Genomic DNA, 16790 nt, shown 5'->3' with positions numbered 1-16790 from the left:
ATATCGTAAATATAGGCGATGACCCACCGCGCAGCTGAGGTTCCCGCATCGTAGTCGCTTTGTCGCGCAGGTTTGGATGATGCATTAGGCGCACTTTCTTTATATTTTATCTGCTTGAACTCAGCTTATTTACTTTGACAAAATACGTTTAAAATTCATCATTATCAGAATCAACCCATCGCCGGCTCACTACTGAGCACAAGTCTCCTCTCAGAATGAGAAGCTACCACACTGGCCAAGCACGTATTGGCACACCTCACGCACCTTTGAGGGAGCATTATGGTCAACTCTTAAGCATGCAGGTTTCCTGACGGTGTTTTCCTTCACCACTTCGTTGTCTGTCTGTGTGTCATCTTTCAAGAGAATCAAAACTTATAAATTGAGTACTTCCCGTTTACGTAGAATCATGAAAGGCAGGTAGCAATATCTTATAGCCCAAGTACTCTACTCCTGTGGCCCAAGTAAACAGAAAAATCCGACAACTGAATTGCCATTACATAAAAAAAAACTTGTACGGAACTCTTCATGTGTGAGGCAGACTCGCACTTGACCGGTTTTTGAAAGTTATGTCAAATAAAAATTTTACATGCAATAACAAACAAAATGAAATACAAGCCAATTTATTCCTTATTTCATCGGGTGAAAGTCGATTTCAATTTAATCGTAGGTATATCTTGAAAAGCGAACTATTATACGACTACGTAAAATGGGTACCTTTTTAAAGCAACGACATGTTAGAAACAGATATTTCGTTTTGGTCGTGTTAAACTATGTGAGTCATTCAGATAATTCTTGATTTAGTGATGTTCGGTCAAAAATATTTCATGGAACGTATAATTAACATAACATTGATGTTACTTTTGAAGAGATATTAGCTGCCTTATTGGATTTATATTATTATAGAAATTGGGTTTTAGAATGGCACAAATAAACGGTAATTTATGAATAAAAGTTTAAAAAGCGTGAAATAAAAATTAAATTAAAAATTTAAAAAACCCCCGACACATAAACCTCTAAAAAGTAAAATAATAATAGGTAAGTATGTATGGGCCCTTTAAGAATAGTATAAATAGTAAAGTTTTTATCCAAGCGTTCGTTGCGTCGGGGGACCGCTAAAGACTATTCTTTCTACAACAGATGACTTTCATAGTTTATGATAGGTAGCGGTCCCTCGACGCAACGAACGCTTGGATAAAAACTTTACTATTTATACTATTCTTAAAGGGCCCATACATACTTACCTATTATTATTTTACTTTTTAGAGGTTTATGTGTCGGGGGTTTTTTAAATTTTTAATTTAATTTTTATAATTCAGTTATTCCGTTATGCTGCAATTGTCGAACGCGGTAACTGCATAAATAATTGTAACAATTTGTGTGCGTTTGTCCCTTCGCTTTGATCGTCGATGACAGTGATTCGATAATTTCGTTAAGTACTGCAATGTCCTCGGGCGCGGAGCGTGACGCTAAGTGCGTAAACACCGGTTTCTGTGTCAATGTCTGTTGTTGCATCCTCTGTGCCTACCCCGGCGCTTAGCCACATTCGTTAGGGCTTAAGCAGAACAGGTGGACAACTGCTCCAAACTTCATTTTTAGGGTTCCGTATCTCTAGAAGAATAAAGCCTCGCACACGAAGGGTGATAATTTCGTTAGGTACTGCAACGTCCTGGGGCGGGTATTGTGACGCGCGGAGCGTGACGCTAAGTGCGCGGCGTAAACACCGGTTTCCGTACCAATGTCTGTTGTTGCATCCTCTGTGCCTACCACGGCGCTTAGCGACCCTCGTTTGGGGTTTGCGTACAACAGTTGGAGAACTGCTCCAAACTTCATTTTTAGGGTTCCACATCTCCAGAGGAATAAAGACCGGTCCTTCCTCTGCGGCGCTTAGCGACTCACGTTATGGTTTGCACACAACATGTGAAAAACTGCTCCAACCTTTTTAAAGTGAAAACTTCTTTAAGCGCGTTGGGGTGGATTTTGGAATGAGTAAAAACTTCAAGGTCGCTTCACAGTGCTCACACTTAATAGTGCTCGGAGTGCAAACCAAAGCAATTGTTATTTTTACAAATTATGAAATTTTAATTTTTGATACAACAATTTGAAAATCCAAAAAAAACACTGTTATTTCATAGTTTTAAATTTCCACCTAAATCGTCAGGCACTCAATGGTACTATAATAAAATTATTTACCTATCGTCATACAAATTCCACTGTGGCTGTATTTCAGCTATATCAGGAAATTTCAAAATTAAAATCAATTTCGACGGCAGGACAACATACAACTGACAAAAAGGTTTAAAAATATTATTTGCCTACTGTAACGCCTAGTGTGAACATATCCTTAGGTTACACGCAATACCTACGTTAACGTTACGTCAGGGAGTGTTTATAATATGTGTATGAATTTAATTTTAAACGCTGTAATTAAAGGCAAAGTCGCACGCACTCTGTTCTAATTAAGGTCAAAAAGCATGGATACAAGCTTTTATTAAACTTCCTGTTTGTTGGGGTCAAATGTTTTAACCCTTCGGGGCACTTTATACATATCCGATTGACATAAAATTTTATGTTGGTATGCATATTTCTAGTTAGATGACACACATTAAGTAGTTTTTGATGACCTCCCTGAAGTTTGAGCCTAGTTTTATAAGTGGAAACTACCACCCACACTGGCCACCTTTAAGAACTTGTAGAAGATTATTCTCACTCTCAGGCCTGCCTGATTCCTCGTGATATTTATCTTCACCAAGTGATATTTAATTGCATAACTCACAGAGCTCCGAAAAGTTAGAGGTCTGTGATGACAAGTCAGACCGCTTGACTAGGGTTAACATCATAGAGCGTACTATGACTTTGCTTAGACTCAAGTTTTACTTAAAACGAGACAGGTTTATGTCAGCGATGTAACGCTGTCTCGTTTTAACAGTGTCTTAAGTCTGAGCGAAGTTCAAGTGCGCTCTACAGATATCCTAGGAGGCTGAATGTCTTAACCACTAGGCTATACCCGCTTATAATCTATCATCGCTTATACGCTATCTAGGTTACAGATCAATGAATTGCATAATCTTGATATTATGCTTTTGCGACGTCATTTAGACTGACCGGTGCACTGTGTCGCCATCTCCTTCCAAGACATCCATCTTAATGTGTCTTCACGCAATCCTTTCTCCATACCTCGTCCTTTTTAGAAAGTTCTTCATGGAACCTGGTCACGCGTATAAGTCGCTTACCGCTTACTGGGTCGAGGTGCAATGTTACCATGCTCTCGGTTTCATTTACGATGTATCAAGTTACGTCTTACCAACTAGCTGCAACTGTTTACCTTGTTGGTTTTTGTTTGGATTCTTTATTACACACACATAATATATTTTTATTTTATAAACAGTCATAAACATACGAAAGAAAAACTAAGCTCGTACATTAGGGTGGAAAGGCGGTTTCTCATCAAAGTTACCTACCCTCTGTACAGTTTGACCTATAATATTTATGTGTTGTGTGTTGCATAATGCATTGCATTCCATTAAGTAATTAAGATTGTAATTTAAGGCTACAAGGCGGCTGTCTTGTCCGTGTCGGGCAAAAGTCCCATAAAAATCAATATAATAAAAAAAAATCTGTTTATCTTCTTAAGAATTTCAAGAAAGCAAATTAGCAGTTCAATAACAGAGTCCACTTTTTAGTCAGACAAACATTAATTTCTAGGGTTCTGTACCTCCAAAGGAAAAATAGAACACCTATAGGACTACCTATAGGACACCTACACCACTTTGATTCTGTCTGTCTGTGCGTCCGTCCGTCCGTCCATCCGTCCGTCGTGTCCGACAATAAAATCTATAGGATACTTCCTGTTGACCTCGAATCATGAAAGGCAGGTAGATAGGTCTTATAAGAATAGATGCGAAAACCGTAATTTTGTTGTTAAATCATACAAAAAAAAATTACAAACAAACCAACATACTTTCTCATTAACCGACATCCAAAAAAGGAGGAGGTTCTCAATTCGTCGGAATCTTTTTTTTTATAGTATTAGTAGCATATTAGGATAAGAAGATGTTTATTAATTTATTTATGGTGGTTGATGACCTTAATCCTATTTTTAGCTTAGCGTTACTATATTCAACCTTAACGGGTGATGTATTGGCAAACATTTAGATTAAAATAAAGATAAGATAGTCTACCAAATCTAGGCTAGCATAATAGTTAGACAAAGCTTAGATATTGATAACGAGCTAGGTCGTAAAAAATGGCTAGACACTAAAGTGACTGATACCTTATCTAGAAGGCCCATGAACCCTGACGTGTCTTTGATGATCATAACGCGAGGTCATACACGATGAATCAATGGTCGAAATCGCAGACATAAGGAACCTTGGACTTTTGACTACTAATCTACAAAAAACGATTTATGATCATAATATGATGGATGTGTGTAAAATAAAGTTTTTCATTCCACATTCGATGGAAAAGCTTAGCCTTATTCTACCCAGGAATAGGTTTGACCTACTAACCGAAAAGTTATGCCTAGTTGTAACAAACATTTATCAAAATAGGTGGTAGGTATCTACTACCTACACTTTTTGATTGACAATTATTGTTGAATTTGTAAGATGTAATGGTGTTAATTAATTACCTCAAAACTACAATTGTTCTAACCAATTTGTTTATTTATAGACCATCCTATTTTCCGACCATAGTGCGGTGCTGTATAGTGAATGACGACCCTAGCTTGTGATGCGCCAATATAAACGATAGCTGATCGCTATCGTGGCACCACACGTGATGTCTTACGCAACGAAATTATGCATCTACTGGGCCTATTTTTAACCCCCGACCCAAAAAGAGGGGTGTTATAAGTTTGATGTGTGTATCTGTGTATCTGTCTGTGGCATCGTAGCTCTTAAACTATTGAACCGATTTTAATTTAATTTTTTTTGTTCGAAAGGTGGCTTGATGTAGAGTCGATTTTAGCTATAATTCAAGAAAATCGGTTCAGCTGTTTGAAAGTTATCAACTCTTTTCTATTTATTTCTGTAACTTTCGATTGGTGGGGGTGTTACAAATTATTAATTTACACTTGTGACGTAGGTCGTTTGCTGAAATGAACTAATTTCCGACCGTAGCGCGGTGCTGTAGGTATAGTGGGTGACGACCCTAGATTGTTATGCGCCAATCTACGATAGCTTATCGCTATCGCGGCGCCACACGCGACGTTTTCCGCAACGTGATTGTGCATCTACTGGGCCTATGTTGAAGTAGGTCGTTTGCAAAAAATTTTCAAAATTATAGAGCTCTACAATATTGAAGGCTAGGCTAGGCTTCCATTTAGTCATTAGACGATTTGTTTTTTTGTTTGCCTAATATTAATTCATCATTTACTCATCAAAAGAAAAAGGAACGAAGAAGTTCTACGACGCGACGCATCGGTAAAAATAGTGACTTAATTTTGACTATCAAACGCAGAAAGATCAGTTATCATACATGACAGGTACCGTCGCCTTCAGAACATCATGTTGGGCAAAATCTAATCTGAGAAGCGTCGGTAGACCGACGCTTCTCTAAGCGTCTTTCTAAGAAGCGTTTCTTCTAAGATGTAAGTCGTGGCTTAGAAACATCCGAGAATGGACTGGGACATCACTTCTCCGTTTGGCGAAAGGCAGGAAATTATATAACGAGATGACGGGCGGACGAATCTCCAATAGCGGAGAGGCACAAGAAGAAGATTCACTGATGATTGACAGAATTATGTGATGCAGAACTTGAAAGTACTATAGGTATATATTATGGAGTGCGAAAACTGTATTCGATTTATCCCACTACTAGCCGATGCCCGCGACTCCGCCCGCGTGCATTTAGGTTTTTTGAAATCCTGTGGGAACTCTTTGATTTTCCGGGATAAAAAGTAGCCTATGTGCTAATCCAGGATATTATCTATCTCCATTCCAAATTTTAGTCAAATCCGTCCAGTAGTTTTTGCGTGAAGGAGTAACAAACATACACACACACACACACACACACACACACACACACACACATACAAACTTTCGCCTTTATAATATTAGTGTGATAGGTACAGTCAAAGGCCGTAAGTCGTTATGCACATGCGTTATGTGTAAGGCGTGTTTATAGAAAAAGGTCATAACTGCAGCAGGTTTTTGATGCAATAGTTTCGCGGAATTGCTACTTGAATTCTGAGGCCGACCGTACACAGTGTTCGAAAACCAAACTCGATTTTGAATACCATTATTGTGACTTTAATCAAACTGCAAAGGATCTAGCTAGGGACTGACGATTGTGGATATATTTCCTTCTCTCGACTCCTTGGGCGCGATTGTACTGAGCCTAACGGTATAGTGCAAGAGACCATTGCTAGTCTTATGGCAACCAATTCCCATTGAGCTATGCTACTTTTGACAAAAACAGCGATATCAATGTGAACCATGAATACTTAGTACCTATAATGTTTAAAAAACTCGCTTCAGAAAAGAATATATTAGAAGTCTGAAAACCTCTTGTTAGGCTTGATGTTTTAAGTAAGTGATTTCACAGAATAATCTTCTTTGAGTACCCAATACCCATACATAAAAGAAGAAACTGACTGACTGATACAGCAATGTACCTACCGATCTATGAGTCTAGAAATTTGATCTTTTTTTGCATTGCATGGTAGGTTTTATTCTATATCGTAGACAGCCCGGTCACTAAGAAAAGATTTTGAGAAATTCCTTCAACTTTAAAAAAATTTTTAATTCCACGTGGACGAAGTCGTGGGAAAAAGTCAAATAACATAATATATTACATTATTTACACTGATACAGTAAATTACTGACAATGATTACGAATTTCACCTTGAACTCATTGTCTCAATCATTTTACAACTGTCTCTTACACTATAACGTACAAACTCTATAAATAGATATGCAAGTCTGACGCGGTAGACTGCACAGCTCGAACCGGACTAGGTTCCTAAAGCCCTAATTATACGTTCACATAAAATGCAAATATCGGCCCTATTTGAAACATTATAGAGTTCAAATTTAATTACTCGGGTACTTGCAACAGATTTATACTTGTAACTTAATGGAAAAGCAAATATCAATCCTATTGTTCGGAAAATAGAGCTCAATTTCAACTGGCCATGAAAGTGCAACAGATATACAGTTGTAACATAATGTGATAAGGTTGTAAATGCAACGGGTGCATTTACAACCCGCGCTCGATATAGGTCGGAAAATGCAGCGCCGTTTATAGTACTCCGCCCGTACTATCGTAGTAGTGTCATTGATATAGAGAACCTAAGATATACCTACCACTGGGGGTATCTCTGAATGAAAAATCTTAATTTTCAATTGCTCGTGTTTTTATTTGCATTCTTTACCGTTTTATTTCTATAAGTCAGAAGTAACTTGCGCACAATACGCTGTTGCAATTATTTATTTTATAATTACTTCTTTCAGTTTATGAATCTTTATTAGATTTAGAGCTGACTTTTCAATTTCAGTGATGAATACATAAAGTCGTTTGTAGAGGTACTCCACCTGTGCTCCGTACTATCGTAAAGTCGTTAAATATAAGGAACCTAAGATATGCAGATGCAGCCAAATATTGATGTCGTTGAAAAAAAAGTTTTATTTGCTCTCTTTATTGTTTTATTTCTAAAATTCAGAAGTAAGATCGACTCGATACAATACTGTTTCTATTATTATTTAATTTAGGTTTTCCCGATGATTATTCTTGAGAAAGATATGAACAATCATCTGGAAAAACCTCTAAATCAGTTGATAAACCAATTGAAAGCCAATTTATTAACTGCTCAATTGAACTCAACTTGACCTTAGATAATTTAATCGCTCGGGAAATTGTGCTCGAAAAATAATTCATAAAGCCAGAGATAAGTTATTACAAGAAATCAGACTAAAACATCTTTTAAAGATGACTGCACTATAATCTACGGCGTCGTTAGGATGGTAATGGTGAATGGTAAAATAAAATATCTCAAACTAATCCTGCTCAGCAGATATAATATATACTTAAATAAGCGCAGACCGCTGCGCAAGAGAATTCTGCCACGTAAAATGCAACTGTATATCTACGTCGTCTTATATCAATGACCATTATCGTAGTGTGCGTGCGTCTCTTCAATGGTAAATGTATTGCAATGCAGTTTATCTTGAGTGTGTGCGTGCTATGTTGTAATAAATATATACTATGCTTAATGAATGGCTTGCGCCTGTGTGCACCCGAAGCCGGGTTTATTGATTTCTCTCAGATAGGTTGGGCATATTTTTAGATCTAGACATGATCTAGACCTAAGTGAGACGGCCTGGTTGTAACTTGTACGATAGTGGATATAAATTTCTCTTATCTCTTGATTTATGTATTTTTATTTTTATGCTTTCCCTTACGACGTATAAGATAATACCTACCTACTTTAATAGATATTTTTGCTGTGACTCTGTAGTTGCTTGCTAGTTTTAGAGTTCCGTACCCGATGGGTAAAAACGGAGCCCTATTAATGTCACTCTGCTGTCTGTCTGTCCATCTGTCTGTCCGCGTATCAAAGGTCTCTAGCTCGTAGACTAAATGAGTTACAAATCGGTTTTTTTTAAATAAAGTATCCGAGTAGGTATTGTTAAGCTTGACTGGGGGTGGGGGAAGGCTGAAATGTTTCGCTACCAAATGCCAAATGCAATAATATGATAGAACGTAACGTATGATATGATGTAACCTAGCTTGTACTTATATTATTTCAAAGTCAGAACCAACTTCCGTTTTCTAAATAAACTCAACCGGTAATCGAACCCGTGTCCTCTGATTCACAAAGCTCATTACTAACTTTACTTTATTTTTGTTTCAGGTTTGGCTCCGCAGTATATCTTACCAAAGGAGCTGCAAGTTACCACTTCCAGCAATGGTAAGAAATTAAAATAAATTCTGTACCTACTCTATCCGCGGAAAGAAGTTAGTATAGCGCTCTCTCTGTTATGTAATCCCAAACAAATGACAGAGACAAAAATCTCAATGGGCGTTAACCAATTTGAGTCATCAACCGATCAAAAACATGTTTTAACAAAACATTCGAGTTTCAGTTCGAAAATGATTTCAAAAAACATTCGAAATTCAATTTTATTATATTTTAGACTATAGGATGCCCGCGACTTCGTCCGCGTAGATTTAGGTTTTTAAAGACGCAAGCTACCTCGGTACCAAACATACAAATCGGTTAAGCGAATGGGTTTTTAGGAATCCCGTGGGAACTCTTTGATTTTCCGGGATAAAAATTAGCCTATGTCCGCCCTCGGGATATAAGCTAACCCTGTGCCGAATTTTGCCAGAATCAGTTAAACTGTTGGGCCGTGAAAAGGTAGCAGACAGACATACAGACACACTTTCGCATTTATAATATTAAGTATGGATATGGATATGGATAACATTTTGTGATTGGTTGTGACTCAAAATGGTAAGCGCCCACTGGGATTTTTGCCTCTATCATTTGTATGGGGTTAAGTAACAGAGAGAGCGCTACAATAACTTCGATTCGCGCTATGCTTTCCGCGTATAGAGTATTATTAATTTGTAATTATATGCCGATACTATGTCAGAAATCTTCAATCACGTACAAAGTTTTAACTCTATCGGATGAACGATTAGCGAATACAAGGTAACGAACAGACAGACAAAAGTTAAGTTTTGTAATATATGTAAGCTTAAGAGCCAATGGGGGGGGGAGGGGGGATCATAGTTCATGTTCAAGCGTGGGTATCTATCGGTTGATGACCATAACGATACCAATCAGGTTATTAATTACTAGAGGCCTCCGCTCCGCTTCAGTGAAAACGCATCCTTAGCAGTTACTTTGTAGTTTTTATCACACGATATATCGCAAGGGACCCGTGTCGTTATCGTCCAGTTGTAAATACTCGATTCGCAGTACTATAAGTTACGGAGTCACGTTCGCCTTTCCCAAGGACTTCAGACTCGCGCTCCGATGTGTACTAAACATAAATACTTAGTATTTAACGCTCTCGCCGTAACGGGGAAATTGCTATAAACTCATTGATTGATGTTCTTCGACCGTACTTCCATACTAATATCTGTACACATATTATAAGATCATAACCCTTTCTTTTGGCTTTGTCGTAGTCGGAATAAATGAAAAACTGAAAGTACCACACAGCTCCAACTACTGGACGGATCGGGCTGAAAGGCATGCATATAGGTATTATGACGTAAATAGCCGTTAAGAAAGGATTATTCAAAATTCAACCCCTGAGGGGGTAGAATATAGGTTTGAAAGTGTAGTCCACGCGGACAAAGTCGCGAGCATAAGCCAGTAAATTTTTCTTATAAATGCGAAAATGTGTCAGATCTGTCTGCTAGCATAGCCCATCCGGGCACAGAGGTAGCTTGCATCCCGGGGACTGACACATCCTTTTTTCTTGGAAATTCAAAAAGTTCCCGGTATTCCGAGTTTCTTGCTGGTTCTTCTCGGTAGGAACGGTATTCCGAACCAGTGGTAAATTATTTGACGATTCAAAAGCACTTGTAAAAGTCTATTTGTATAAAAATCTATTCTATTCTATTCATCGGGAATTTTAAAGTTCTTTGATTTTCTTGGTCCGTGTTGATTTTGAAATCAACGTGGAAGAAGTTGGAGTCTCATCTAGTATATACTCCATTCACGCACAAAGTGTTTAATTTCGACGGTATCGGAAAATCTGAAATGAAAAGAGATATTTACATAAGTAAAATAATTATCAGTCATGTTGTGTCTAATTAGTGAAATTCCTTCTTGTCCTCATCCCACGCTGTTTGGTGCCGTGAAAAGGTAGCAGACAGACAGACAGACACGTCACTTTCACATTTATAATATTAGTATGGATTTGTGTCCCGTACTTACTCCCGTACCTATGTATTTCTTTTTGGTTTACTTCCATATGTTATGAACTAGTATATTCCCGCGACTTCTATCTGTGTATCTGTGTATCTGTCTGTGGCATCGTAGCGCCTAAACGAATGAACCGATTTTAATTTAGTTTTTTTTGTTTGAAAGGTGGCTTGATCGAGAGTGTTCTTAGCTCTAATCTAAAAAAATTGGTTCAGCCGTTTAAGAGTTATCAGCTCTTTTCTAGTTTTCTTGTAGAAAAGAAGGTTAGATAACCGTTAGGTTCATAATATTATGTCAATAGACAAATGTCAAGCTGTCAAGATGGACGTTGCCTAAATACATAATTATTTATTTGAAAATGATGTTTTGGAAAACTCAGATACTTTGGATCGTCGGGGGTGTTATAAATTTTTAATTTACACTTGTACTTCCTTAGGGGTTTAATTTTCAAAAATCCTTGCTTAACGGTTGTCCACGTCATAATAGCTATCTGCGTACCAAACAGCCCGATCCATCCAGTAGTTTGAGCTGTTATAAGTTTGCGTTGATAGATCAGTCAGTCAGTCAGTCAGCTTTTCCTTTTATATATTTAGACAATTGATAAATACCTTTGTTAACATGCGTGTGTGTTATAATAGGTATATGTTTCTTCTCATAATAATGTATTCAGTCTAGATGTTATACAATTGTTGTCGATTGCGTCAGCGTCTGAGGTCTCGCTGTAAACTGTAAACATTTGCTCAGCTGCAGGCTTTGTGGCGCACTGTGTCACCAGGCCGAATTTCTATAGATCAATTAAAAGGCTATTGCGCAATGACGTAAATTCGATTAAGAATGATTGTCTTAGTTTTGAGCCTGAAACAAAGATAGTGCGACTGAAATTTGTCCAACGAGGGTAGCCTGAGCCTTTTAGACCTGGCATGGCAACACATGATGTGTTGCCATGCCAGGTCTAAAAAGGCTGAAATCTATATAGCGTACTTTGACTTTGCTCAGACTTAAGACTCTGTTAAAACGAGATAGATTTATGGCAGCTATATAACGCTGTCTCGTTCGTCGTCGTCTATGACATTAGCGGGATAACTCCATGTGCGAGTTCGACTCGCACTTGACCGATTTTTTACATCTAGTGCTTTAGTCTGACGATATTGGGCTTGGTGCGAGGCTTCGGCCGTGGCTAGTTAGTAGTTACCACCCTACCAAGCAAGTTAGCGTTCAGGTACGATGTCGTGTAGAAACTAAAGGTGTATGGGTGTAACGAAAACTGCCATACCCCTTCCAGGTTAGCCCGCTTCAATCGTAGACTGCATCATCACTTACCACCAGGTGAGATTGCAGACAAGGGCTAACTTGTATCTGAAAAAAAAAATCTATCAACGTTAATAATGCAGTATAAAATCTTGTACTAACTACTTTAATAATTGTAAAGCCATGCTGTCCTTCGGGGTTCGCCTTGTGCGCTTATTATTTGACGTGCTTCATAAGTTGAAGTAGATATTTGTATTCATATCTGTCGCGCATTTTGTGTGTTTCAAGCTTTAGACAAAGAAGTCTCTTTTATCGTGACGGATAGTAATCGATTTGATTCGATTTTGAAATCGATGTAACTTTCGTTTTGATCATTCTGAAAGTTTTATTAGCTATGACTCTATTCGCTTGGTATTTTGATTGGATTGTCTGAAAGCCGATTTTAATTAACACATTTTTTTAAATTGTATTTCTTGTTACACAAGAGTAGGTACAATACCAATCTATTACTTAAAGTTTTCTAGGTTGCAATCGAGTTTCTTTGCTGCAACTTAGAAATATCAGCATTTTTGAATGTACATTTACATTTTCCCCCATTTTGATCCGAATGCGTCAAAATGGCGAAAATCAAGTTGCTTCTAAAACAGGTTGCAATCGAAAGTCCAGCGTATAGGTAGGTATATTTAGCTAGGTCGGTGTTACCAAGGCATAAACCTGCCAGCTAAACTATCAAAATAATTAAGGTTTCTCTAGATGGCGATATGTCATACCAGTATGTGAGTATGCGTGTGGTAGTTATGTAAATGTGCATGTAATTGATATGTCACGCAACAGTCCGGATGCACGCATGCCCAGCGTTGATGCATTGCACTCACACTGTAGACTGGACCAACAAATCTATACTCGGATTTTTAATTCAGTGAAATTCTGACATTTGTCATTTTAAACAGGGTTTTCATCTGAAGTTTCACTTTACCTTAAATTACCCTAAATCTTTGTCAACATAAAAAAGCCGTATGCCGTACATAATATTAGGGATTTCAGAAGTGACAATCCGTAAAATCCGTAAATAATTTGACGATTCAAAAGCACTTGTAAAAGTCTATTTGAATAAAAATCTATTCTATTTTCTATTCTAAAAGTGGCTGGCAGCCATAGAAAATAATACGAGCACATTCGAGCAGTTTCAACTTTGATATATTTTAATAGTGTGTCCTGAAATTAAAATAGTGCTCTATAATCTATTAACTAACAATTCAATGTAAACTTACGCCTGTTTCTAAATTCAATCCTTAGAATCCATAGTCTATTTCATTTTTTTTTTTGTGGGAACTGTTTTATCTCTGGTAACATTAAGAAACGTCAGAATTAAACAGAATTAAAAATCAGACTATGGGCACAATATTGCGTGACTAATTTTGTCTCGGAAATTGACAACATGTCTCGCGAACGTAGTACATAACTCTGATATAGTTTTATTAAATTAATTGGCTATTTTCTGTCATATCAATGTCAAGTCGACAACTTTCTTGACACCATAATGTCATTAGTGTAAGGTTTTTTTAGTGAGCTATATAAATGTACCCATACGTTTTTAGGTAATGGTCACACACACTGACCAATCACAATCATAGTGCGTCCTTTTCAGTTATATACAATTGTGCAAGAGAGAGTCTAGCTCGACTCAGTAAATTAGGTATAGGTATAGAATAGGTTATAGAATAATTTTTGCAGTATTTAATTTTATCTACTTATTTTGACAGCAATCGTGCAGTTTAAGATAAACCGTACAGAGGTCCAAGCTTTTGTTTTTTGATAATAGTCTAAAAAAAAAATTGTAGACAACATGGGTTACTACGGGTACAACTATGGGTTATTAAGGACAAACGTCTATAAAATGACCTCTGAAGAAGGGGCATACTTGGCAGTGGTTCCCTTAAAATCAAAATCACATAAACCTCCTTTCCCTAAATAATATCAAAAAACTCAATGATATAGCCATTATCCGTGATAGACTGTTGAAGTTCGGCACTTAAGCTAATTGGATTTGACCACAAAATCAAAAGAACCAACGTCGCAGCATTATAATCTTTACTACCACAACCTTGAGACTAATTTTATTATAGCAAAATTATTATAGTAGTGATCGCACATTACCAGCGAACCGCATCGCAAAAGTAAATGAAATTTGCTGTTTGCGGGCCATGCAACTCCTACCTACTTGCAAATACTGAAGTAGAAACTTTTTTAGCAAGTAATAAAATGGTAAAATATAAATGAATCTATTGCGGGTCAAAATGCTAGGGCAGCAGAAGTCAGAATTTCAAGTAAACTAATTGACTTGTGCAATACTTAGTATGGAGGGTTTAATGTTATTAATTTTTAATATTCCACGAGCTCCCTTCGTCAGACGAACACGAATGAGTTTAACTTTCTAACTTAAAAACATTATGCGTTTTCCCATTAAAACATCAACTGGAAACTGCACCTCACCGGCAGAACAATGGTACATCAGAATCTGGGGAGGAACGACAGCACAGTTTCACAGTTGTCAAATGTATTGGCGAAAGTGGCACTATGCTGTCGTCGCCGCGCCTTTACGAAAATCATGGCACGAGTATAATACCTAACTTCAGAAGATTTAAATTAAAAGGCCACGCAAATCGCGTCGCTTACGCGTTCCTCCGAGAAGATTTCTGCGATTTGTTATCTTTTAACCAAACTAAGGAAAAAACAACTATAGCAGTCAATGTAATAGCGTCGACTATACTGGAAAATAACTAATTTGCGTTCTTAGTAATAGGCGATCAGCATTAACACGGTAGGTCATAATACCGGCGGACTAGGGAAACGGGGTAAATCGCGGCGATATCTTGAGGCGCGGGCCAAATCGAGGCCATGACGAAACTGATTGATAACGTCTGCTGTTTTTTGATAATAACTGGTCTATCGCTGTTGCTACGCCAACTCTACTGAATACGTCTTTGTTTGATTTCGAGTTAATATAACTCCTTTGTCTTGATGAAAATAAAATATTTAATTATTATCAGTGTCTTTGTTTTAATATGACCAGTTTGCATTATTCTAAAGCTTAGTATGCAGATGAGAGAGCCACATCTAGAGTAAAAATGCTGCCTCAATACTGGTCTGGATCGTGCATCTAAGTGAATGAATTGACAGACGTACTTTTTTATTCAGATACAAGTTACCCCTTATTTTTCGAACTACTTAATATTATGTGCCCTACCCATTCCCACTACAGCTTCGCAACCCGTTTAGCTACGTCGGTTACTCTGGCTCTCCTACGGATCTCTTCATTTCTGATTTGAACACGTAGAGAAACTCCAAGCATAGCACTATCAAGTATCATCCTCTAAGGTTTCATCCGTACCCTAATCGTTGAGCCATTGTGTTATTGAACTGGTTTTCACTTGATTCAGTAGATTGCACCTACGGAATTTGAAACGCCGCTGTTTCATAGTATTCCAGCAGCAATCCAGCGCTGAATTGGACTGCGATACTGTTGGAACAACGTAAACCCGCATTTCATTACCACACATGCCATTCAATCTGATATCTCTAATGCCTTTTGTAAAACTTTTTATTTGGATTGATGGGGATTTTCAAGTATACTTAATCGTCGAAACACTCAATGGTACTGCAAATAAAATAATCTTTTGTAACGCAATATAATATGTTCATTAATAAACCATCTTTGGTATTCACGCATCGAACTGTGGGCATCAGAAACTTGCGGTGTCATCGCTGGGGTATTAATTTCTATTTCCTCCCCTTTCCTCGACTTTGTTGTTAAATTTGATATGGTATAATGACATCGGAATATTTTAAGGGTGTTCTCGGTTTTCCATTTTGGAGAGTCAACCATTAATCGTTAAGCGCAACGCAACGCTCACGAGTGGAGCGGAGTGGCGCGGGCGCCAAGGCTTCTTTTCTTATCAACTTAATTTCACCGTAACTACGCACGTAAGCCACCTTACGCGGCGGCGCTACGATGCAAGCGCCAGCTGATTCTCTGCCGTAAGTCATAGTCACCTCATGACCGGCCCGAGCATTGGTCTCCCCACAGAATGTGAACGGTCTAGGCCACAGTCAGCCACGCTGGCCAAGTTCGAATTGGCAGACTTCACACACCTTTGTGAACATTATCCCTCCTGAATAAGAGGCGGATGTCTTGATCACTAGGCTATCAAGGCTCTTATTACGCTCATAATAATTGCTTTTATTCACCACCACTCTATTCGCACCCGAGCTTTTACTCACCACCACTCTATTCGCCATCACTCGGCTCGGCGTTCAGTCAGCGCTGATCTTTAGAGTTTACAATGTCTCTGGGACAATTGATTGTAACTGCAACGTCATCGTTCGCAATCGCAACTTTTCAATCGCCAAATTCCTTTGAAATTTTGCGACGCCAAGCCGAATACCGTGCATTAAATCTCCTTTAACTTGGTGTAGCAGATGATATTGGATTATTATAAATTGTTCATCTATTTATTTACTCCCTCTTTTCTTATAACGTTCCTTTTCTATGATCTTTTTTCCGAATTAAATATAAATTTTCATGTACACCAATTTTTTTCTATCTGTTCGTATAGATAGCGTTTGCACATCGTTCATCCGTATGTAATGAAACTTT

General features: G+C 37.9%; 1 protein-coding gene across 1 annotated transcript in view; it reads left to right on the top strand.

Annotated features, from left to right (window-relative positions):
• The window catches only part of LOC123868159 (mitochondrial cardiolipin hydrolase-like), a 166227-nt gene that overhangs the window by 149136 nt on the left and 301 nt on the right, over positions 1-16790 (top strand). Inside the window, exon 4 of the transcript XR_006796600.1 lies at positions 8855-8911. The gene's annotated coding sequence lies outside the window, so the exon portion shown is untranslated. The remainder of the gene's footprint in view (positions 1-8854; positions 8912-16790) is intronic.

Source organism: Maniola jurtina, chromosome 9 (assembly GCF_905333055.1).
Source record: "Maniola jurtina chromosome 9, ilManJurt1.1, whole genome shotgun sequence".
NCBI lineage: Eukaryota > Metazoa > Arthropoda > Insecta > Lepidoptera > Nymphalidae > Maniola > Maniola jurtina.
This window is presented reverse-complemented; position numbering and strand designations above follow the sequence as displayed.